General features: G+C 42.4%; 1 protein-coding gene across 1 annotated transcript in view; it reads right to left on the bottom strand.

The window, feature by feature from the left end:
• Positions 1 to 24,801, bottom strand: part of MYRIP (myosin VIIA and Rab interacting protein) — a 196,000-nt gene that overhangs the window by 138,101 nt on the left and 33,098 nt on the right. The window lies entirely within an intron of this gene.

Genomic DNA, 24,801 nt, shown 5'->3' with positions numbered 1-24,801 from the left:
GCAACGCTGTATGGGTTTTTTTAAATTCCATTTGGTGGATGAGGAAAAAAGAGCAAGTCAACCTGTTAATGAACTACAGATGCTATGATTAGGGAAATAGGAAAAAAGTACAATCTTATCGTTGTAAGCAACAACAGTTTACTGCTGTTATTAAACTTTGCTTCCCGAAGTACAATTAAATCATTACTTTATTAATTGGGCTCATGTTTTTTACAAGAGGGTCTCGGGAGTGAACGCTCAGTGAGGACTGATGCCCACTTTTGATGTGATGGCCATTTGGGAGCAAGGTAGTGAGGGGCAGACGAGAAACATACATAGACTGAACCGCGGTCATAATGTGGGACTTAGTGGGGTTTGCTTTTCACTTACTTCTAAGACCCAAATCCTCTGATTCTCTGATGTTCCCTGGGCCAGCGATGGGGGACTGGAACAGCAAGTCACTGTCACATCTACTGCTGGTCCCATTTGTTACCAGAAATAATGCCAAGATCAGGAGAACAGCCTGTTTTGGGACTGGGAATGGGAGGTTGTGGAGGCACAGGAAGCTGACACCTGTTCCTGCTTGGTCCCCTGTCCCCAATAGTCTTTTTTCCCATCTTTTTTATACCTGCTGTCATGAGTGCTCCATTCAGCCTACCCACCTTGGTGGACTAAGAAAGATATGGTAAGATTTTTTTTAATTGCCAAAAATAGCTGTTTCCAGACTCTGGAAATGGACCAAAGACACTTAGCAAATTAGAAGCATTTATTCAAATAAAACTGTTGACCCTCAGGCAAGAACAGTGGGAGTCTGTTTGTTTTAACTGGGGGTTGCTCCCTCTGCCCTCCTCTCCGGCACACTCCCTCACACACCTGCCAGCTGGTAGTTCAATCAGGGGAAGTCAAGCCACAGAAATCCGCAGTCTCGCTGCTCAAGGAAGGCCATTGGAATCGGGGAGGAGCACAGCAACACTTTCTGCCACTGGGCATTGTTCAAAAAACAGCAATCCCAGAAGCACAAACTAAAGATGGAAGAATGAACTTCTTTTTCGACAAATATATACTAAAGATAAAAGAACATAAAAATAAATGGCAGGGATCTATAAGAACATATACAGAAAAGCTCGTGACGAGCTAAAACACTAAAAATAAATCATGTCTGAAATTATGTTCCGGGGCAATAGAAGTAAGAAACAGAGCGATATTGCTAGGGGCAGATGGTATCATGCTAGTTAACAGATGCTAGTGGGAAATTCAGAACTCTTCAACATTTTTTCTTCCATCTTCTCCACCGAAGGGACTATTTTCCAGTTAAAATAAGAAACTGGAACCCAAGACAAGAGATAAAATTAGTTCAAACAAAAGAGCACACAGGTGGCCTTATACTGACTTTCATTTGGCCCACCTGAGCCAAATCACATCCTAGGGCCCCGGAAGAACTTGGAATTGTGATTACAAACCACTGTCAATAGTCTCTAAGGACAGGCACCAAGAGCTTTGATTCACATCAACAGTGATCCACTTTTCAAAAGAGAAGAGAAGAAAGTAGAGTCTGTTTAAATAGAGAGCTTGAAATCAATGCCTGATACAAATTCCAGACAGGCAATTAATGAAACAGGTGGCTAATGAGCGCTTGGGAAAAGAAGCTGATTCTGAGGAGTTAGGAATCACTAACTAAAACGTGTGGCATTTAGTCAAAGACAAATACCATATGATTTCACTTATATATGGAATCTAATGAACACACGGAACTAACAACAAACTAGAGACAGAGTCACAGATGGAGAGCAGGCTGACAGCTCTTGGGGGAGGTGAGGGAGTGGGGGTATCAAGCAAAAAGGGACAAGGACTCATGGGCACGGACAACAGTGTGGTGATTGCAGGGGGGAGGGGGTATAAGGGGGTTAAATGGTCATGGAAAAAAATACAATAAAAATAAATAAAATACGAGGCCAAAAAAGTAAAAATAAATAAGTAAATAAGTAAAGTGTGTGGCATTTTATATCGCTAAGGTTTTTCAGATATAACATATCTTTTAGTCCTCACAACACCTCCGTGAGTTATATGCTGCTGTTGCCATGATACAGATGAAGAAATTTAGGTTTCTAAACATTGAGGTATGTCCAAAGTCACACAGAGTGACTGCTACAACTCAAAATCAATTCATGGTGAACTAATTTCATTTTTGATAGAACGAAGGATCGTCATAAATATACAGGGGTGGGCAAAAGTAGATTTGCAGTTGTAATACAAACAAATCATACAAGAATTAATATGTAATAATACAAGAATGAACCCTGTATTTCACGTACTCATAACTATAAACCTACTTTTGCCCACCCCTGTATCATAAGTCAATTTCAACACATTTGACTAAGTTACTTTTAATATGTTTTTAGACAAGATAGAATCTGTGAGCTAGAAAATGGGATGGAAAAGGAAACTCGTCTTCTTTTGAATGTCTCAAAGCATCTCATATTCACCTCATCTAAAGCAAATGCATGAACTTCTTGCCCTCACAGCTGGCTCTCTTTAAGTATCCCTTATCTCAGTGAACATATCGTGTGCACCCCAGAAATAAGATACTCTGGAAATGCTTTCTCCATGATTTCATGTTCAATCTATTGCCAAAGCCTACCAATTTTATTCTGAAATAGCTCTCAGCACATTTAAGGTATTATTCCATTGCTGTTGACAATCAAGTGTCAGTCTGGCTGTTACTCCTCTGAAATACACCTCTTAATCTCTGGCTGCTTTTGAGATCTTCTCTTTGTCTTTGATGTTCTCCCCCTTCACTAAGATGAGTCCAGGTATAGATTTATTTATCCTGCTTGGAAATTGTGGGCTTCATGAAAATCCTGATTGGAGTCTTTCATCAATTCTTGGAAAATTTCCAGCGAATCTCTCTCCAAATATTGTCTCTATCCTATTCTTTCTCTCTTTTGCCTTCTGGAACTCTCGGTGAGCCCTCCTCACTCCACCCTCCCTTTGACTCTTAACCTCTCATATTTTCATTTCTGTTTCTCTCTGTTGCCTTCTAGACTTAAACATTGCATTTTACAGTATATTGATTCTCTTTTCAGCTGTGTTTAACTTGCTTTGTAATACATTGGTTGGGGTTTTAATATAAATCATTATGTACTTTATCCCAATAAGTTCTTTTCATCTTTCAATTTTTGTTCTTTATTCATATTTTGATATTTGCCTGACTTCTTTATACTCTGTACTGTTAATTCTTGTGTCTACATGTTTTACAGACCCAGCTCTGTTTCCCCTGGTTTATATCACCTTGTTTCCTTAAGTGATTCATGATTTTAAACTATTTACTGCTCATATTAAAACTTTTTCTGCAGAAATTTGTTAAATCCTAGCATGATGGTAGGCTCCTCCAGAAAGAATTTGTATTGGCCTCTTTTAGGCATCTGGGAGCAGTACCAGTCTGGGGCCCCTTTACATACTCATCTTTGGGGGTATGGATGTCACACAGGTAATTAAAACTTGGGCAGCAAATACAAAGATGTTACCTTATGGTTAGAAATTCTTTAGGGAGATCAGAGAAGACCTTTTTTCACTTTCCTCTTAGGTCCTAGATTGTTAACAGACTATATTTTCTGCAATTTGATGGAGGGGTGGGGGCTGGTTCTAATGCATTCTTACCTAGAGAATCTAAACTTCGGGTCTAAGCTTTATTGGATGCCCTATATCGAAAGCACCCCTGCCATGGTCTTCTGTCTCCTGGGCTATAGAACTACCTTGCCTTTTAAGAAGTTGTCATTTGACATATTTTTAGGTTATTTCAAGATAAGTGATCTATTCAGATAATGTATCACATTTTTAGTTCATTTTATCACTCCCAAATTTATATTTTTCTTTAAAATAATTCATTATATCGAGGGTTTTTTTTTTTTTAACATTTCATTGTAGAGAACAATTTAGAACATGATTCTCTGGCTTCACATTAGTGTCACCGGGCAATTCTGAAAAATCGTGATGCCTAGGCCAGTGAAGTAAGAATCTTCCGTGCCAAACCCCTCTTGCATTTCTAATCTCTCTGGTTTTGCCTCCTGCTTTCAGCCAGAGGAAACTCTACTTTTATAGGGCTCATGGGATTTGGTCAGGCCCATCCGGTAAGTTCCTTTTCTCACAGTGGGCTGTTCTGCATTACACAACGTCCCCACCATGAGAGACACACGCAGGGTGATACCCCAGCACAGGGTTTCCAATGGGATGAAACCTGGAGGGACAGCTTAAAAGTCTGCCAACCATGATGTTCATTTCTTTTTTATTTTTTTATTTTTTCCATCTTACTTTGTTTAGGTGGATCTCTAGTAATTAACACCGACTTCGCTTTTTTTAAATTAAATTTGAGGGTCTTTATTTTTTAATAAATGAGTTTAACGAATTCACATGAACTGGGATAATAAATTTGATCATCTTGTGTCATTTTATGTTGTGCTTTCTCATTGCTCCCTTGCCTCTCCTACCACCCCAACATCTTCTCCTCTGGGGACAAGGCTTCCCTGGATCGTTTTGCTCTTTCTCTGGTAATCCAAAGGCAATATGTAGTCTTTTAAATTTTGAAAGCAATTATCTGCACATTTTAAACAATTTAATCATTTTCTCTATCACTGTAAAGAATAAAACAGCACCTAAAGATACACCTATGTAATCAACCCTCTTCTTATCCCCCACCAATAGGATTGGGGCCTTTCTAAGTCAGATTACTATTGCTTTTTATAGTTTCTTCTCTTAATTATTTTGATGCCATATTAAGTTTTACAATCATAAGAACTATTATTTAACACTAACCCCAATTTTAAAGGTTTAATTATGTCCCATCTATTTTATACTCATTTTCCTTTCATTTGAGGTCTCTCTTTTGACTAAATTTTTAATTGACTCAGGAATTCTGGTAATTCTGAGTTCTAAAATGTTTGAGAAGTCCTTTGGGTTGAAGACTGGAAGGTACTCTTTGCTTCTGGCTTGCTGATACAACCCCTATTACAGTACATTGGCAGGCCTTCGGAATGAGATTAAATGCATGGGCATAATTGTGATTTCTTGGGTCAAAGATATATTTGTAAGATAAGCAAATAAAACATGAACACATCTGGCATCCCTGACAAGCTGTGGACCTCACGCGCATCCTTGAATTTCTCTGAGCTGCCCTTCCTCAGGGGCAAAATCAACCAAACTACCCTGGAGACTCTTCCAGTCAAGACTTGTTAAAGCTAACAAAAATACCCCATAAGAGGAAGAGAACTAAGTTCCAGCAAAATATTTATAAACTCTACTTTGTTAAATGTGTTAAAAGTTCAGGGTCACACAGTGATGGACAGTAAATATAAAAATGAGTACCTCTCTCTTCCCATTTAAAAGAAAAAGTAGACACAAACAATACCTCTTCCAAATATATGTACAATAGCATTATTTTAAAGTCTAGGGAGAAGGAAATAAACTTTTGCTGAACCCTTTGTACTTATCCAACACACAAGCATGTGAGACACTTATGAATGCTTTTCTAGGCTCCATTTACAAGTGATTCGGCTAGGTTTTATGACATGGTTCAAATTTTAAAAGTACAGGAAAGTTTATAATGAAAGCCCCCACCCCCTCAGTTCTATCCTTTAGCTGCTTGGTTCCTCTCCACCCCCCATCAAAGTTAGTGTTTCACATGCATTCTTCCAGATATTTCATACATATATGGAATTTCTCTCCCTTCCTCCTCCTGCTTCTCTCACTGCACTTTTAATTTTTTGTCCCTTTTTTTAAAATATAAAATTGTGTCACCCCATTGTCCTGAACCTTACTTTTTTGTAACATATCTTGGAGTTCTTCATACATCAGTACGGAGTGCTTCGTCATTCTTTTTCATAACATAGCATTCCATTGTCCAGGTGGGCTATAGCTTATTTTCCCAATAACTTACTTTTCCGATAACTTATTGATGTATATTTTAAACAAGGTCACAATTATAACCTCAAACACATTTCATTTCAAATTGGTAGGTAATTCTTAGAGATAATGAAGTTGCTGTTATAGGCCGCAACTATTTTAATAGTTATTAGCCACATTGCTCTCCATAAAGGAAATAATTTACTCTCACCCACGAACATATGAGCGTAGCCCACCACAGCATGTTTAAAAGTTCCAAAGCACACTACATGGTCCTTTCAAATTCCTGTCCCCAATTTCTTTTTTGTATGGTTTTGCAGGGTTGTTTGGGATGGGAGTGTAAACAGTCAGATGGGCCCTGGTTCATGCTCTAACCAATCCTGGTTCCTTTGTCTTTTCCCTAAGATGCAGAACATACGCTATTACTATGAAGCTTCACAAATTAAGGACATCCTGAAACAATCAGGGTCTAGAGTCCATTAAACTTGAGTGTCTCTACAACGCCCACCTAAATGCTAACCTGCCCCATAGCAGCAGAGAGCTAGTGAACTCTCGGTCCTATCAATCAATGTCTAATGAGAATTGATTAAACAGTCTCCAGGGACTTTATCTGACTGCTGATAAAAGAAATCCCATTGACACTTTCCTCTGCTGCCTAGAGATTAAATAAGGTTTACGGTGATTAAGCACCAAAAAAATTCATTAGGAGGTAATTCCAAGGGAATGTACTGATCTCATAGGGAGGTGATCCTCTGTTGGATAACGTAGCAAAAGGGTTATCCAATGCCAAGGACCAGGCAGAGGCCCTGCAACACACAGAGCCATGCTGCCCCAGGCCCCCCCACCCCCTGGGGCCAGCCATCCTCAGCTGAGAGCATTCCCCAGGCGCTGAAGGGACTCTCACCCCCACTTCAAGCCTAAGGACCGGCTCTGAAAACAGGACCCCTGCTTGGCCAAAAGGACACAAAACAACAGTGACGTGTCTACCACTTTCTTTTCCTCACCGGACAGGGCCACATAAAGCTTTAATATTAAATTGCAGGGTAGATTTTTAAGAATGCAAAACAAATAGAAGGTTGTCATAAATGATGGTCAGCGAGCAGAGCAATTTATGCCCGTCAGTTTAACGAGATTTAGCTCCTCATCGTACTCAAGGAGAGCCTACAGAACACAAGACTCGGAGTCACCTGAGCTAAAAGTGTGCGCGTATGAACATTTCATCGTCTTGTTCACGGAGCTGTTCCACAGCAAACAAGTGTCTCATTTAATTTTCAAAAAAGTCATTTATCTTTATGAACTAAATTATTATGTCTTGAAAACAAGGGAAAAGTTCGACCTAAATGGTTGATTCTAATTCCTAGGAGGTAGGTAACACACCAAGGTTTCAGCAGGGTTCATATAACATTTTCATTCTGGCACGGTGTAAAGAGCTCATTGTTTCTGGTTAGCGGTGGCCCCTTTCTGCCTTCCGTGCCTGACACACAATGCTCAGGGTGGTCACTTAACATATAAGCGTCTAATCACTGGGTTATACACCTGAAACTAACATAATATCATATGTCTCCTGTAATGGAAAAGTAAAAACTTATTTTTAAAAGAACTGCAGTGACATGACTTTCTCTTGTTACCCTGACCTGCACTTAAGATACATGTCCTATTCTGAATGCACAGAGGGGTACAAAGCCCACGGGGCTGCTAACATCGCTACGTGGTACGTGGAACTCAGCTCTGTTTGCTTAATCAATGAATCAACAGGGCCCTTGCCATAAAGGACTCAACACAGGGTGTGTTCACTTGGACGCTGCCCACGAGTTTCAGGAGCAGACATAAAATGTTCCACCAGTGAGCACACACTGGGAGGTAGCTGGCACGACCCTCTGGGAACCAACTCAGACGTGTGTCTCTGGAGCCTGGGAAAGTTTCATTTCACACATTTAAGCCAGTCATCCTATTTTTTGGAATGAAGTTTAAGGAAGCAAGACTGGAGAAGATGACAAATTTCATGCTATACAAGGATGTTCATTGCAGCGTTCTTTATGTTATAAGCATCACAAATAACCCAAATACCCAATAATCAGGGAATGGTTATATTAAGATGCATTCATATGATATCATGTGATGCAATGTGATATGGTTTATGATATGACATTACAACATAATATAATATAGTCATATCTTAATGTAATATTAAGTGGGGGAACACTGCACAGAATGCCAATTTGCTTTTTAAAAATCTGTCTACTGTATATACACATGCACACACATTTTATAGAGACTACATTTCCCCCATCATGGCACTTCTCACACTGAACTGCGAAAGTATTCACCTGCTTTGTCTTCACTGCCTCTCGTATACGTCCCAAAGCACACACACACAGTGATCCCTGGCTAGTTAGTAGGTTATGTGGGGGCAGAATCTTGTCTGTCTTGCTCATGAACGTCTCCCCAGAGCACAGCGCTGCATACCACACAGCTCAATAACTACCATTAAGGGTAGTAACTGGTTATAAAGGCTAAAAACCTAGAGGGCACCTTACCACTGTTTTTATAATGGTTATTTCTAAGGTGTTGTAAGTAGGTGCAATTTTTATTCTCTTTAAACTTCTATATGTTTTTCATTGTTTTCTACTTGTTGCATGTTTATAATCAGAAAGCGTTTCTAAAGAAATAAATTTTAATAAATAAAATAATACCCATTTGCTTTCTAACAGATTTTTATTCCATTGTTTGGTTGGAGAAATACGTAAATGTACACAATGAATACCGTCTCACTGTCCATCAAAGCAGAGTGGAACATTTTAGCACGTGCCGTTAAAAAAAATGATGAATTTTCTATCTGTCAAGACAAGTAAAGAAGTTGGGGCTAATAATCTGTAAACACGGTAGAAAATAAATCACCACTGAAAAGAGAACAAAGCCAAGAACATGTTCTCATTGTTAGCAAAAGATCTAATACAACATTCAAAATTCTTTTACTATAGTATCTGCCTAAAAACAAAGAGAGCTGTGTTTTGAACAATACAATTCAGTAATCCTTTGGGAAATAAAGGTCAGCAGCATGTTTCTACAACACTGCCTTTTCCTTCTCTGCATCCTTACCTACCTTACAAAGGACACTTGGAAGTTTCAAATTTTAACTAGAACCTTACAACTTTTTATTTAAACGCTAGCATATGTTCATCATAAAAATTTTGCAGATACAATAAAGGAAAACAATTTATAATATCCTCACCAAAAAATAATCAATGATATTATTCTCTGTAGTCCCATGACGATTTATGTATATATGATTCAACTCTGTTAAAAAATACACATATAAGAATGAGGAGAATACAACAAGGATGCCAGCCTGTTAAAACAAGCACGCCATTGTCTGGGGACAGACAACTGACCTGGAGTCTTCACGATCCTTCCCCACGTGGGAAGGCCACCCTCCCCTCTACACCCCCACTCTTATTAGGGATTTCTGGACCCAAGGGAAGGTAGGACAACGACCATGTCCAGCTTGAAGCAGCTAGAGGAGCTTGAGACCTTCGCCCATTGTCCTTTATAAGATTATAAAGGGTTTTAATATCTGAGAGGGAGGGATTGTATTTTATTGTTAAAATAATTAATCATTTATTTATCAAAAAAGAAGAAGAAGAAGAATATATGAAAGGGTGAAGTGGGAGAGCTTATATGTATGAACCATGGGCACGGACTTGGGGGGGGGAGTGCTGGGGGGGGCTGGGTGGAGGGGAGTAAAGGGGAAAAAATTGGAACTATTGTAACAATATAATCAATAAAATATACTTAAAAAATACACATATAAAAATCTGTACTTTAAGATATATTTTAATGACTATTTAATATCTCTCTATTATTATACATAGTTTACTTCCCAATTCTTTAGTAATCCGATCTATCTTATTGGGGGGGCGGCTAATGAGAATTAGGATAAATAAACTGGTAAATAACATGCATATATATGTGGGCAGAGTCAGTTTGAGTGTATATGTTTTTATTTATGCACATATACATACCTATTGATACATATATAGAGATTATGTTATCCTTAATTATACATCCAAAAGAGGCCTTATTTTATTAATATGGACTTATTCCCTCATTGCAACATGGACTGTGAGATGTTATTCATTTCATCATATTACCCAGCCATTAATCTTTACACTATAGTTGTGTGATTTTTTAAATTTATTTGTTTGTTTATTTGTTTATTTATTTTTAGAGAGAGGGGGAAGGAGAAAGAGAAGGAGAGAAACATTGTTGTGTGGTTGCCTCTCACTCGCGCCTCTAACTGGGGACCTGACGTGCAACCTGGTAATGTGCCCTGACTGGGAATCGAACCAGCAGCACTTGGCTCGCAGGCCAACACTCAATCCACTGAGCCACAGCAGCCAGGGCTTGGTTGTGTGATTTTTAAGCATAATAAATTCCCCACATACTCAAAATGGTTATAATTCTAAGTTATTTTTCCCAAGTATAGGCAGAAAAACATAAAAATATATATTTTTAAGAAATTTGAATTTTTTTCTTTACAAAACTAATATAAGCAATTTGCAAAAATTCTCCAAAATACAAGAAATCATAAACCTAAGAAATCACTATTAGCCTTTTTTCCTTTTTTTTAATTTAAGTATAGTTTGTATATAATATTATATTAGTTATATTAGTTTCAGGTGTACATACCAATTTGCCATTTTTATGTCACCATGCAGTTATCATAACATCGGTGACTTTATTCCCCTTCACTTTTTTTCACCTATCCTCCATCTCCCTGCCCTTTGGCACATGAAAAGACGCTTAACATCACTTATCACCAGGAAAATGCGAATCAACACCACAATGAAGTACCACCTTACACTAATCAGAAGGGCAATTATCAAAAAGTCAACAAATAATAGGTGTTGGTGGGAATGTGGAGAAAAGGGAATCCCTGAAGCTTTGGCTTTTTCTTTCTACTTTACACACACATGTTCAGGTACATGTGTTTGTTTTATTAGAGGCAATTTCAGCGATCATAACATTTTACAGATTGCTTTATTTTTTTTTTACTGCTCCTTGCCCATTTCCCCATGTAGCTACATATGCCATGAGCATCTGCAGGGAGGACTGGATTGTGCTAAAATGGTCCCCGCTCTGGCTGTTTCCCTGCTGGAAGGCTCTGCTGTGAGCTGGCTGCTCTTTTCCCTCCCATCTGATGGGACCCCTCTTTTCCCTCAGAGGTCGGCCAGAGAAGACAAAGAGATGAACCCAAAGAAAGCCGATTTTGTGGCTTGTAAAGAAATTCAGTTACAGGATTTCAATTTGAAATCTGAAGCCAAAGTGAGATTTTGAGGCAGCCTGCCGCTTTCCCAGGTCCAGAAATTACCTTCGTAAACTGGCTCAACAACTGAATGGCTGACCTATGAGATTTTGTTAAAATAGTTGACACGAGGTCTCCCAGAGGTTGACTGAGCTACCAGTGCCGTGGTTGCCCAGGGCTGACCAACGTCGGTCCTCACTTAGGAAATGAGGCATCTCCTAGGAGGGAGGCTAATATGCTGGGAAGGACACAGACCCTGGAGCTCAGCTGCGAGGGTTCAAACCCCAGCTTTGCCACCTGGGAGCAACAGGACGATGAGCACCTGTCTGTGCCTCCGCTTTCTGATCTGTTACATCAGTCCCCATTGGTCACCAGAAAAGCTACTATTCAGACAGAAAACACCAAGTTTGGGTGAAGCAAGGGGACAAGCAGACCTCTCATAGGCTGCAGGTGAGAGTATAAACTGATACACCTGCTTAGGAAAACTATTTGGCAATATCTGCTCTAGCTAACACATGCATGTTTATGACCCAGAAATCCCACTCCTCAGTACACACGTAACAGAAATGTAGCCACGTGGTTACCTCAAGGCATAGCAGAAGTATCTGTAATAGGCCCAAACTAGAAGCTACCCTGGTGGCGATATAGATAGTCTGATGGATCAATACATTAAATATTATCGAGCAAGAACAATAAACAATCTACAATTCCATGTAACATGTGGATAAACCTCAAAAACAACCTTGAACAAAAGAAGCCAAACTCACAAGAGGATATGTATACTGTATGAGTCACCTTGTTCAAAATTAGGCAACATTGGTCATGCCACTGACGTCCAGATTGGCCTTGTCCTTAAGGGCTAGTGACAAGAAGAGGGCACAGAGTGGCTTCTTGGATCGGATCATGCCCTGCTTCTTGATCTGGATGCCAGTTACACACGTGTGTTCAGTTTCAAGGCAGGCGCCAAGTCTCCCTGTTTCTCCGGGGCTTGGAGACCACAGCTGAGCCACAGCTGGCTGGCAACTGCTTCTCCAGGCAGTCGTCCTCAATTCTTTCCTCTTCTTCATTTGAATCCCATTCTCTCTCTCCCTTTACAATTCTACCTATGACTTAATTCATTACAGTTCTGAATTATTCCTCTTTCTCTCCCCAAAGCTCATTTCTATTACATATGTAAAATGAGGTTAATTCTCCCCCTGTTATAATTCAGGGAAACGAAAAGCTCTCCTAGCACCACTAAAGAAGATTTACTATTGTTATGAACATTAAAAATCAGCAGTTTAACCTATCATCCGTTGTTTTTCATTTTTCTCATTGAATCATATCTTCCAGGCCTCCAGTCACTTTGCAGCTCTTACGTGAGTCTCTTTCATTAGCTTCCTTTAAATTCTGGCTCATGAAATAACATTCAGGCCTAAAGAAAGGCCATATTGATGCTACTGGATAAATTCCAGTTTTTCTGATCAGTGACAGGCCTTGGATATATAAGACCCATGTGGCCCATATCACAGAAACTGGCTTTACCTGAGGATAAAGCACAGGAGGGTGTCTGAGCCCCAATTCGGAGGCTTCCTTCACCCAGCCTGATGCTGTTCAGGGGATCCTGGCACCCAGAAGGCATCTAGGGATGCCCACATCTTTTTCCTTCTCAGAAGAGAAGAGCCCGAGGGCATGAGCCAAATGCACTGGATCTCTGCCTTAGAAACCCTGGTGAAAGAAAAGTGTCCAAGACCCTGACATGGAAGAAAAGAAGATTATCTTTCATTAAGAATAACACACCCATCATAAGGAACACCCTTACTGCTTTCCAAACAAGCATCTTGCCCCAAGTATGATGCATGCAGCGCTGCCTGTCTTTGGAAGGCGAACACACCAGAGTCAGACTGTTACTAGGGAAGCAGCCAGATTGATGCACCTGACTTTAAATATTGTGGCCGATGAACAAATTGAACTAACAAGCAAAAGAGAGACAGACTCATAGATAGAGAGCAGGATGACATTTAATGGATGGGGAGGTCAGGGAGTGGAGGGACTCATGGACATAAGCAACAGTGTGGTGGTGACTGTCGGGGGAGGGAACGGAATGGTAATGGAAAAAATACAATGAAAAAAGAAGGTAGCATGACAATAAGTAAATAGGTCAATAGATAGAGAGATAGATAAGCAAACAAACGCTGTGCTGACAGAGGCATCCTCAGCATGGGCGCACTGGAAAACAACCTTGGGCAATCACGCCAAGCAGCGATCTGACAAATAAAGGGCAGGAGCGAAGGACAGGTCTGGTCTGCAAAGACCTTTTCAAATGATCTCCTGATCCCTGAAGCCAAACTGTCAATTTCTAATGATGAAAACCAAGAAAAGAGCAGCGTGGTTTGACAGAGGGAATTGCAGGACTCTAGTTTCTCTTCTACATTTTACTCTTTGGCCACATACGAGACACATGCAAAATGCTCAGACAGCTCATGTCTCACATGGGGACCAGAACAACTTGTCTGTGGGGAGGCGAGGGACAGGCCACCCACAGTCTCTTGAAAGCCCTTCCAGCTCTAACATCTGAGATTCAAAAGCTGGAAGCACCAAGTGATTTAACCTGGTCTGGAGAACGGCGGGCAGGGGTTAACACTCTGAGGAGCAGGCAGATCTGGGCTTGAACATCAGCTCTGCCAGCGTGGAGCTGGGTGACTCTGGATCAGTGACTTCATCTCACCGAGCCCTGTTTCCTGAGGTGTAAATAATAATGCCTATCTCACACAATTAACGTGAGGACTAAGTCAGACCAAGTCCATAAAGCACCACGCTAAGCCCAACCACAAAGGCAGGTAGGTGGCTTTCAGGTTTCATGAGCCGGAGAACTGTCTGAAAATCGTCTGAAGCATCTAGACGAGTGGTTCTCTGCCTTCCTCATGCCGCGACCCTTTAATACAGTTCCTCATGTTGTGGTGACCCCCAACCATAAAATTATTTTCATTGCTACTTCATAACTGTAATTTTGCTACTGTTAGGAATCGTAATGTAAATATCTGATAGGCAGGATGTATTTTCATTGTTACTAATTGAACATAATTAAAGCATACTGACTAATCACAAAAACAATATGTAATTATATATGTGCTTTCCGATGGTCTTAGGTGACCCCTGTGAAAGGGTCATTCGGCCCCCAAAGGGGTCGCAACCCACAGGTTGAGAACCGCTCCTCTAGACAGTGACTTCACTTCAGAGTAAAGGACATGTGTACACATACACATGCATGAACATTTAAAACTTAAGTTTAAATCGCATGTGCTCAAGAGGGTGCTTAGAGCCGTAGGAGGAATCTGTCAGGTTAGAAGAGCCCAGAACCACGAGCTCCCTGTCCTGAGCACCATTTTGGTTGGGGTGGGGAGTCCTCATTTGTTCTGACGGAAGCATATTTCTGTGTGTCTGCCTTCTGGTTCTTCCTCTCTTTCTGGAGCTTCCCATCTCCTTGAGTTGCAGTGCGGAACAGCTGGCTGTGTGTTCAGAAGGCCAATGTGAGCATCTTGAGAGGTCTCATATTCGAGAACTTACGGGGCAACCGACCCTGTCTTGTTCACTTCCTGAACGCATTGGTGCTCTCCGGGCTTATGCACGCACACAGCTAAGCCACCCGGTCGGCCAGCAGTAAGCCTCTCTCATTCCTGTCTCCATCCAGCGCCATGAATGCCCTGTCACTGCTCTGTGGTTCTGGCTCCTCCCTTGAAGGGACAGTAGCCAACGCTAGTGCTTCCAAATTCCCCACAGATGTTATCCTTGGGATTCAGATAAGAAATTGGAATTCTAGAAATTCTTGGGACGTTTCAGAATCATTAGTTTCTTTAAAAATTTCCAACATTCTTTATACTCCTTACTTATTATGTCTCCATAAAAATGTGTTTATCAAAAAAAGAAGGTCTCAACTTAGCAGTATTTACAAAGAACAAAGCCTATACCAAATATTCCAACACTAGAAAATGAGGGTGAACATTATTTGGGAGCCTTTGAATAGTGTAACATTTGGATCTCCTAGCAAAGTTAACAGCACTGCACAGATATGCGTGTTGAAATTGCCAAGTTAAAATTTTACTTTGTTTTCAAGCTTTATTATACCTTGAAACATGACTCATGGGATCTGTATAAAGTATAGCATGCCTATGAGCTTATTAATATTATTGTATTTGCAAATATGATTTAGATTAGCAGCCACTGGGGCCACAGATGCACACTTATAACATGGAAATAGCTATAAGCAAGAACGACTCATTAGATCATGACTGCTCCTCTCATACTTGCTCTGTTCTGTTCCTAAAATGTTGACCTTCACTTTCAACTCCACGTGTCGTTACTTCCTGTTCTTGCTTTTGCTAGACATCATTGGATTCCTTCCAACCAATAAGGTCTCTCTGCTGATTTTTAAGCATTATTTCTCACAGGAAAATCATAATACTTTCCCCTATTTTTATAATGTCTCTAGGGATTTTTCTCATGACTTGGGATTGGGGAAAGCATATACATTCCCTGAGTAATGTCAGGAAGAAAGTCCCATGTGCAGACACAAGCCAAGGACACCTGGCCCCCGGGTCTCCCTGGTCTTCCTACAGAACTATTTCCCTGACTTTCTGATCCACTTCTCCCTGAAGCAAAGGAAGGTCCTTATCCTCCTCAGAATTCCTGGGTTGGATTTGGACAACCTACTGAGTTCATGAATATGCTTTATTCTTCAATTTCACTGTTCCCTGAGCATCAACTATCTGTGACTTACAGAACCCCTTCTTGCCTTGTGCCCTGGCATCTTCAAGTCCTTGACAGCTGGCATTCACCTCAACTGCCCACACCCCTGTCCAACACTTTCCAGAAATTCACTCTTCACTTGCCCACTGACCCACTTTCTACTTCCTATAGAAATGCAGTGGTACCTCGGGACTCGTCGTTAACGTGTTCCAGAATTCATGACGAGTGCCAAAACCAACCAGTACCAAGCAAGCGACAAGTGATGGGTGGCACTGTGACTCATACAAGTTCTAGCAAGTGTGACAAGTCCTGAGCAAGTGCCCAGTGCTGAAACATTTTTTTTTTCTCATCAAAACGCAACCAGTACAGGGTGTGATGAGTTCTGAAGCTGACGAGTACTGAGGTACGACTGTCCTTTGTTTCTATTGATACAGTCAGAAAGGAAAGAAGCCACTGAGCAGGTCCTACAGAAGATACAGAGAAATAAAAAATGCATACAAAACCCTCTGCAAGTAAAAGGCAACAGAGTTTCTGACTCTAAGGAAAAAACATCCTGGCAGCTAAGAGTCTCCTCTGGTCACAGCAGGTCAGTACACAAGCAAACATACAAAATGAAGAAAGACATCATAAGTAAGCATCAGCTCTAAAACAAACACTGGCATTTCTTTCTGCCTGCAGTGAATTATCTAATAACAAAATAAAGAGGGGGGGAGTACCTTGCTGTAGGAAAAGCCAAACCATAAAACTGCTTCAATTTACCAAACAGATATGGATATTTAAAGGTCACCTTATTTAATTTATGACCTAATAATCCAGCCAGGAGTCTCACCCTGAGTCCTTATGAGTCCCTATTCTGTTCCCGGGGCTGTCCACAGGGCTGTTGAGCTATTAATTCATTTAACCCTTGCCACATGCCAGTCAGGTCCCCTGTCAGCCTCATTGTATAGTGGGGGGAAAGCGGAGGCCCAGAAAGATGAAGGAACAGGCCCAAGGTCACACATCAGGTGAGGATTCTCTGACTACAAAACAAACCAGCATCAATAAACCCTTTAGTTATTTTTTCAGCAAGACACACAGTGCAATTGAGTGTCGGGCCACGCCTTGGCTCTGAGGTGCATAGAAAATGAATAAATACGGCGTGAAGAAAGGAGAGTCAAAAACACAATCAACAATGAATTTTACAGCCTCCCTCTCTCCTTTTCTCTCTCTCTCTCCCTCTCCCCCTCTCTCCACACATAACCCCAAAGCCGACAGTGTAGGCCACTGCATAGACTTTGGGACCACACAAAGCTATTTATACTCTAGCAGCCATAGAAGTTCCCAGGATCTGGGTCTGGACTCACCCAGCTGGATGGTGCTGGGGAAGCTGACCCAGGAGGGGAAGAAGGAGAAGGCAGGAGGGAAGGGAAGTGGCACAGGGCAGGGCAAGGCCGCATGGCTAAAGCCCAGGGCCTGGGGAAACGTGGGTCTCTGGCACCTGCCACCTTCTCTGAGAGAGATGCAGCGCGGGGAGGGAGACAAGCCACCACCGTCGGTGGTCTGGCCTGCACCTTGGTTCCAGCAGGTGTGGATCTGGCAGGAGCACTCAGCTAGGCTTCTGCGCTGGTGAGGAAGGCAATGGGGCAGGGGTTCCTATAGGTGGGATTTGGAGAGCAACACAAAACCATTGCCCTCTCACCAGGAGCCAGGAGCAGCCTTGGGAAGGGAGGAGGCCCAGGCCCCAGGTACATTCCTGCTGCCCAGTGAGGCAAAGTCACAGCCCAGCACATCCTACATCAGACAGGGAATGGGCCCTGGTGGCCGTGAGGTCCATCCTGGAAGATGTAAAAGACCAGGCAAGCATTAGAAGGTGGGGATGACTGGGGTCCCTGGCACAGCTCCAAGAACTGACCACATGCGCACCTATTGGGGGAACCTGGCAGAAGACAAGGAGACACGCCATTCCAGGGCTAGTTCCAGAGGTGGAACTAGGCAGGTTGCTACATATAGAAACCCCAAATCCAACTGGACACGCAGGAGTTGGGCACTTGGGCGTAGGGTAAGAATCAGCCGGGAAAGGGGGCCTAGACCCACACACATTAATCGCTGATGTGGAATAGAAGCCCACTTCAGTTGGGCCAGAAGGGGCAGGTGAACTGCAGAGGGCTGGGGTCACGGCACACAAGGAGACCAGATTTTCTGGGGTCTCAAGGCCTCGGTCTGGTTTCCTAAAAAGGAATCTCTAAGCTGGAGCAAAAATCTCCTCTCTGGGAGAAGGGGCTTATTATAAGTCACCTTGAGAATCAGAGAGGCCGTTGATGAATTTCTGTATGAAGGTATTATACACAGGCTGGACCAAGACAAGGGCCTGTTGGCTTCTGGCCACGAAGGCAGGGGCCCACTTTCAGGAACTAAAGAAGTTCGTGGGAACAAGGAAGTCATTCCAACAGCAGGGCAAGGAAGAAAGTGAAACTGATTCCCACACTGTCCATCTGTGCTCCTCACTCTGTGTTTCAGATCATATGTTTGTGCCTGAATCACTGTGGCGGAAGAAAGCTGCTTTTATAACGGCTGTAAAAACTTTCCTCTTTATTCACTTCAAGTCCTGAGTTCGATGCACACCTCATGCCAAAGAAATGCTTTCTGCAGCCAGAGGTCTGAGAAATGAAGGTCTTGCCAAGAGTCAGTGCCACGAAAGCTTTATCGGAGCCCAGCAGAGTTGAACCTCTGACATTTACAATGGAAAAGTAAATAAGATCAGGAACTTGGAACCACAAAAGCAACCTAGCAGAAAATGGTTATTAAAAAAAAAATGGGATTATGGGAAGAATGTATCCAGAATCTAGAATCTGCAAATTAGTAACTACACACCCTTAAACGGTTACAGGTTGAAAAGTAAAGAGAATTCATACAAGTCCCTTTTTCCCTTCATCAGCAGCTCATGTGTAGCACCAAACTCTCTTGGCTATTTGTAAAGGCAGACCTCCACAGGCAAATAGGTGATAACTCACAATTTTACAGTGCCACAGGCATTATAAAATTTCTAAATATGAGGTCATTCTAAAGTCACATACTATTTCAAAGGCCAAGACACACCTAATCAACCGTTAGGTTTAGGGAAACATCAAAAGCTTGATTCTGTCCTGAGATGCACAAAATCTCCGTGGTGAATATGGCGTGAGGACACTATGCTTTCCTTTGTAAACGCTATAGTAGAGCCAGTCCCGGCACACCTGTCTGAGACGGCCTTCACAGGACAGAGATGACAATATAATACCAAACGGCCAATATACAATTTGGTAACTAAGACAACAGCTGGATCTTTCAGATACCTAAAAACCTCATTTATAAAGGACTAGTGCCAAACAAAACTGAAGAAGAGAGCTTACTTTTCGGTCCTATAAATTCCAAACGACCTAACCTGGCATTCTAAACCAGCGCTGTCCAACAAAAATATAGTGTGACCCATATATATATAAAGTTTTCTAGTACTCACCGTTGCAAAAAGTAAAAGAAGAAAGGAAAAAGAAAAAGCAGGTAAACTTATTTTTAATTATACATTTTATTTGAAATGTAATTTATGTATATTTCAATGTGTTTTTGACATTACGATTCGTTAATAAGAGATTCTACATTCTTCTTCTTCTTCTTTTTTTTTTTTCTCATGTTAAGGCTTTGAAATCCAGAGTGTATTTTACCCTTAGACTGCATCTCAGTTTGGACAAGCCATGTGTCCAGTGCTCAATGATACAATTGCTAATGACCACTGTCATGGCTCAACTACCCCCTCCCCATATCCTGACTTAAACCCTACTACTTCCCCGTCCCTGCACATACTCCAAGGTTTTGCAAGGACAGGTACCAAATTTTCTAGGATGGCCCTAATTCTGCCCACTCTGCTGCGTGGGGCCTGGGTGCCCCTGATTCAGTACCAGGGGCAGCATGCTGTCCTGGTTCCTGGCCGCAGCTATGGGCACCACGGCCTGGCTTTGAATTTACCTTTCACTATGTACAACCAGACCGAGTTATTAACATCCCCATTTTGGAAGCAAACAACGACAGTGTTTTTCCCCAGGGCTGCCGGGAATGCAAAGAGGTGATATTCCTGGAACACCACACTCTTCCAACGCAATGAGCAGCGTAGCAAAGTAGTCCCTTCCTCCTCTGCCGCTCTCCGCCCCACCCCCACCCCCCGTCCACGGGTCCTGAGCTGGAGTTGAGAAAACATGTCCTGTTTTCTACCCTTATTCCTTTGCCCCGGATGCTCCCTGTTGCCCAGAACTTTGTATCAATCTAATTAAAAACTCCTGTCTGTCTTCCAAGGATCAGATCACATGCACCCTCCTCCAGAAAGCCTTCCTTCCTACCTCCCACCTCTGAGATGGAAGTACTTCCATGGGTCTGCCTTAATGTTTTTATCTCTCACTGTCTACAGCATCCTAATCATTCACATCAGAACTAGCTTGCCGTCTGGGCCCTTCCTCGTGGATTAAGGCTTTTGTTAAATTTGTGAGCTCTTCCCTCTCTCCCCATTCCTGTCAGCACCCCCCTTCACACCTGCCCAGGAGGCTCATGACATTCAACATACGATTTCAAAACAAATGAATGGACTTAATATACTGTATTTTTCACACTATAAGACGCACCTGACCATAAGACGCACCTAGGTTTAGAGGAGGAAAACAAGAAAAAAAATATTCTAAACCAAATGGTGTACTAAAATATTTCATAAAATATAACAGAATAATAGTTCAACCATGTAAAGTGGACAGCAGTCAACAGCGGTATTAAGAACCATCATCACGGTCATTAACAAATGAGAAGAGACTTTAAGGTTCAAGTACTCTTCTAGTTTTCTGGGAACCCCAAGAACTCATCATCGCTAGTGTCAGAATTTAGAAGCTCAGTTGCTCACAATCGCTGATATCACTTTCTTCGCTATCTTCATATGATACCATCATCAGTTCCATCTAAGGCATTGCCAATGCCACCTTTTTGAATGACCGTACAACGGTTTCATCCTTCACTGACCGGTCAAGTAATACACATCATGGTCTGAGACGCAATATTTGCTCCATAAGACGCACAGTCATTTCCCCCCACTTTTGGGGGGGGGGGGGAAAGTGCGTCTTATGGAGTGAAAAATACGGTACTTGACCTTTTCATTGTTAATGAGTAATAATAAATAAAAGGAGATTCAAAAAATCTTGTGAGGCCCCCTGTAGGTTTGAGACAGGCACTCTGTACCCTAGGCTGCCCCCCGGTTCAGAGGGCCTCTCATCTTTCTCCACATGCGTCCAGGTTCTTGCCTGGCATCTCCCAGTCCTGACTCCTCCTGGGCCTTCCCCATCACAAAGTGACTGTCACACAGAGCGGTGTCACACCCTCTACTCCACCAGAAAATGTGCAGCCCTGGGCTCTGCTGTGTCAGAGCAGCCAGGGGACTGGCTGGCTACTCTGCCCAACCAGTGCCCAGCAAGAAATTCCTGCCCTGCAGCATCTTCCCCTGAGACAGCAGATGCATCAGCCAGGCAGGTCCACGCCACAGCCTCAGCGCAGCATCTCAAGAGCCCCAGGGGTCAGATGTGCTCTGGGCAGAGAGTTATTTCATAAGCCGTAGGGCATATTGATTCCCACGGAGGAAAGACGAGGCTGTCCGATTTCCAGCTTCCAAGAAGAATGTAACCAGGAGTATTTGTTAATTCATGAGATCAAGTTAACTGTCCAAACAAAGAAACCCTGCATACAAAGGCATTTTGCTTTTTGAAAAAGAAACTTCTTGAAAAATTAAGTTCTTGGAATATAACTTTAATTTATTTAAAAGGAAATTTGTTCTTTCTACTTAAAAAAAAAATGATGATTAATCCTCAAAGGGGTTTCTGTAGACTAGACACACAAATTACTTCTGGGTTTGAGAGGCTTTGCTTCCCTACAGTGGTTCTTCCACATGTGCTAGCAGGTCTTATTTATTTCCTTACAACATTGAGAGGACTCTTGACAAATGGAAGATTGCCCCTCCCCCACAGTCTATGTCAGCGAAGTGAGTCATTGAAACCACGACAGCAGCAGAAATGGGTCTCCAAGTCCCTGTTGTTCCCTTCCTTGCCACAGGAAAGGAGTTGACACGCTTCAGCTGAGGACCGTGGCAGCCTAGCCTCTCGGGAAAAGATGAGGCAGGAAGTTCTCTGCCTCCCTGTCATTCTGCCACCCTGGCCCTCCCTTCCTTCCCCTGGCCCGGGCCGTGCCTGGGCCCAGCAGTCCTTGGCAGGCATAAGTACACTGTCAGTCCAGCAAACCCTGACAATGAATGGCCGGTCACAGTTACAGGAAACAAGTCCATCAAATCTCAGCCCTGCGCCCCTACAGACCAAGGCCATTAGAACGTCAGCAATCTTTGGAAGCTATCCAGATGCTAACTCGCTTCTTGCAAGCATATGGCGCTTGAGAACTTTTCAAGCCTGTGGCTATCTCGTTAAATGTCTCCAAGGCTCAATTTGAACACCAGAGTACCGTGTAATTAACAGTCCTGTTAAAAACCACTTTTTGTAAACGTGCCTGAAATATAAAATCATAGGGTACCAACTATGATTCTAGCAGAAGTCTGAAGATCTTTCCAGAGGTGTCTTCTACTACCCGAGGGGCCAGATGGCAGAAGAAGACAGGCAACCCTGGCATCAGCAGCCTGGAACTGCCTGGGTGCCCCTTGAGTTGGCTTCTTCAGCTGCCAAGTCAAGGGTGCAGGCATGGATACTCAGATCCCTTTTAGGTCCCCCAAACTATATTAGCCAAAGTAATACCAGGCTAGTTGCTATAACAAGTAAACCCCGAAGTCTGCGTGACTTAACCCCGCGAAGGTTTATTTCTTTCTCACACAGAGTCCCTTGCTGGTCATCAGAACCCTCTTCCACCCATGTCTTAGGAGTCAGGCTCCCTCCCTGTCACGACGCCACGTCTCAACACAGGCCTCTAGGGTCCTGCAGCAGGACTGTCACCCGGGTTTCTGAAGTTGTCTCTAACTGGTTTCTCCACTACTTCTCCCGCCTCTCTATGATTACCTCCCTCCAAAGCAGCGGAGCGACCCTCTAAAGCTGAAGTCAGATCACGTCACTCCTGTGCTCAAAAATGCTCAACTTAAAAAAAAATTATTGTAGATGAGTGAATTAAAAAAGTGGGGTACATTTGCACAATGGAATACTATGCGGTAGAAAGAAAGAAGGAACTCCTGCCACTTACAACATGGATGGAACTAGAGAGAATTATGCTCAGTGAAATAAGCCAGGCAATGAAAGAAAAATACCATATGCTATCACCTGATACAGGAAACTAATGAATAACACAAACAAATGAACTAAATTGAACAAGGAGCAGAATAACAGTTATCGGGGGGGAGGGGAGGGAGAGAAGGGGGATAAGTAAGGGAAGGGTTTAGACAAACAACGTATATAAATAACTCATGGACAAGGGGGTGGGATATGACTGTGGGAGAAGGGGTGGGCTGGGTGGGGGCGGAAATGAGGGGAAAATGGGACAACTGTAATTGAAAAACAATAATAAAAAAATTTCTCAACTTATATTTTCTCACAGCCATACTCAAAAGTAAGTTAAAAAAATAAAAAGACAGAATAATGTTCATTTTTAACCTCATATATCCAAAAACTTGGCATTGCAAAATGTAATCAATAGAAAAACTATTAATGGGGTATTTTACATTTCTTTGGTACTGAAATTTGGAAATCTGCTCCCTCTCAGTTCAGACTCCCCACAGCGCACGTGCTCGGTAGCCACCCCTGGCTGGTGGCCGTAGGAGTGTCAGTGCAGCTCTGAATGTAAACTCCAGGGGGCAAAGCCTGGCTTTGCTCACGGTTATATACCCAACAGCTAGAACACTACCTGGCACATCGTTTTTAAATAAGCTTCTTAATCAAGAGATTTCTTGTCTTCCATCTAAGAAGCACATGCAGGGGTGGGCAAAAGTAGGTTTACAGTTGTTCATATAGAAAACTATGTACAGTGGTCCCTCTCTATATCGCAGTTCACTTATCATGGCCTCACTGTATCGCAGGAGTTTTTAAACTATCATATTTAATTATTTATTGTGGATTTTTCACTATATCATGGAATTTTGCGGTACTGTACAGTAAATACTAAAATAAGTATAAGGGTCCTACTTCGCGGATTTTCACCTATCACGGGGGGGTCTAGAACGTAATACCATGATAAGTGAGGAATCACTGTAATACAAGAATAAACAGTAATACAAGTATACTCGGTGTTTCGCATACTCACAACTGTAAACCTACTTTTTGTCCATCCCTATATTGAATATTTACAATATGGAAGAAAAAAATGGTGGAAATAAAGATGATTACACTGGTGTGGCTTACAGTCTAGTCAAGGAGGTAATATTGCAAAGAAACGGAAAGTCCAAGGCAGCCCAAGGGACAAGGAAAACAAGCTATATCGATTTCAACAGAGTGGGAAAGGGTGTGATTCGAGCTGAGATGTGGCACATCCCTGGTGTTGAGAGGCTATTGGGGGGAGTGGCGGCAGAGGGTGGAGGCAGGATGGTCACAAAGAAGGTTCCTGCAAGGACTGGATGGAGAGCAATGACAGGTGGGCTGGGACAGGGGTCGGAGAAATGGTCAGGAGGCAGAACTGACAGGGCCCAGCCCTGCCCGGTGTGGGAACCAAGTCAGATGAGGACTTACAAAGATTGAGGTTTGTGATGACTTCCTAAGTTATATAAATGTCTAATCGTTGCATTGTACACCTGAAACTAACATAATATTGTATGTCACCTGTCATTGAAAAAAATAATAAAGACTGGGATTTGGAGCTCCGTGGCTGAGGATGGAGACAGTGCCATGACAAAGCCATGGCATCTCAAGGGAGAGCAGATTTATGGGTGACGGGAGCTA

The sequence above is a fragment of the Furipterus horrens genome, unplaced genomic scaffold (assembly GCF_987537825.1).
Source record: "Furipterus horrens unplaced genomic scaffold, mFurHor1.1.pri manual_scaffold_7, whole genome shotgun sequence".
Classification (NCBI taxonomy): Eukaryota; Metazoa; Chordata; class Mammalia; order Chiroptera; family Furipteridae; genus Furipterus; species Furipterus horrens.
Note: the sequence above shows the minus strand (reverse complement) of the source record. Positions and strands in the feature narration are given on the sequence as shown.